This window comes from Acinonyx jubatus, chromosome D1 (genome assembly GCF_027475565.1).
Source record: "Acinonyx jubatus isolate Ajub_Pintada_27869175 chromosome D1, VMU_Ajub_asm_v1.0, whole genome shotgun sequence".
In the NCBI taxonomy this organism is placed as follows: domain Eukaryota; kingdom Metazoa; phylum Chordata; class Mammalia; order Carnivora; family Felidae; genus Acinonyx; species Acinonyx jubatus.
In genome coordinates, this window is record NC_069390.1 from 53,026,103 (window position 1) to 53,027,979 (window position 1,877).

Sequence of the window (1,877 nt, forward strand, 5' to 3'; positions counted from 1 at the left end):
CTAACACCTCATTTGGGGGCAGGAACATGCAACTCATACTGCTTATCCTCCTTGGTGCCCATTTTCTATCACCTGTTTTAGAGATGTTCAATGCCTTGCATGAACATAGCATTGTAAGTTTCCTTATTGACCCTCAACATAAATACTGCAACATTGTATCTTTGCTGAGAGAGTGTAAGGAAGGTCTTGGAAAGCAAGCTGACAGCCCAAGGCCTGTGGAAATAAAAGGGGCCATAGCTGGGGGAATAGCTCATCAAAGGACTGCTTTGGGGGAAATCCTTTCATACACTACTAAAAGGAGAGTCCAAACACCTTCAACTCTCCCGGGACTCCTCCTCCCTTTACTGGGGATTATAGACAATGAAGCAGGGTCGGGAAAGGGAACAACAGGAGGCTCCTGGCAGGAGAAACAGCTCTAAGAATGGTGGCCAGAAAGAGTTTCTGGAGAGACAGGAGGCTGGCACAGGCGTGAAAGGAAAAGGTGGGGGTGAGTGCAACAGGTAAGGACAAGAGAGTGACAACACAGACAAGGCCAGAGCCAGAAAAGGAGTGGCTCAAGAATAAAAGGAACTATTTTCCCCCTAAACATGAGTGTTTCTTGCACTAGGACAACTTGGACTTCACCAATGCCTAGCTTCACGGGGCCTGCAGTTTGACTCATGGCACAAAACAATTGTGAACCTGTGCTATAGCCCCGGGCTACTTTCCAAGACAGCTACAGGAAACCTGCCTTGCTATAAAACTGAGTCCCATTTCTTTTTCGTCCCTCTCTGCCTTACTTCCTTCCAACTTCCCGCCTTCCTGGGGCTTCTCACCGGGTCAGACGCTGAGGGCCAGGAGTGAGGACCCAGGGCTACATGCAACACCGGCCCACACAGGGAGACAGGGCCACGCGGTCAGCCGGGGATAGCAGGGTCGGCCAAGAAGGGCTTGCCTCAGAGTGGACAGAGAGGACCCGATTCTTGGCTTCGAGATCCCTCAAGCCACCCTTACTTGCCTGCAGGATCCGGGACTGCACCGCCACCGCTGTCTCTCCACTGTTTCCAGGCGCCCCTTCCCTGCCTCTGGAATCTTTCCAGCCAGAGACTTCCAGGAAGCACTAAGGCAGCCAGGCCTCGCCCCTCCTTCCGCCGCCCCTCCCATTGGTGGAGAGGACCATTTCCCAGCCAATCACTTGCCCGAACACCTGACTCCACCCCTCAATCCCAGGCTGGGGATATGTGATTGGCCAGACTGGAAGAGCTCTCGCCCCTCTCACCTCAGTAAATTCTGTTGGCCTAGGGCCGGAAGAAGCACCTGAGTCGGGTGCTCTATTCTTCTGAGGGGAGGGTGCCCTGTCCCTGGAAACTCAGGTTGGCTTCAGCAACTGCAGCTGCTACTGGTTTTTGTTAGTTTTAATGGTGTATATATTTTTTTCTGCATGTGTCATGGCTTTTCTTAATATTACAGAGGTCTGCAATGCGATTCTTTTCTTTTCTCTTTTTTTCTTTTTTTGGAATTAACCATAATTTACACCTGGTATCTTTCCACCGCTCATATTCTAATAGCATAGAGACTTCTAGGCCCATAGCCAAAACCGTTGGGCTGCGTACACTGCAGCCAACTCTTTCTTGCGTTGAACCTAACTGAAGGTTAAAGTGTTTTGTGTGACTTACAGATGGTTTGCAGATGTCATTCCACGTGTGAAATATGTTGTCTCTAGTACATGAGAAAGTACACCATGAATTGTACTTCATTTTTGTGGTGAAAGGTGTAAGATGCAAACATTCATTCTTCATTTTGGAACATGTCTGAGACAGCCTCTAAAAAAAAGAAAAACAAAAACAAAAAACCTTGCTATTGGGTAGGCCACTTAATATTCAGCAGGTTTATTTCCC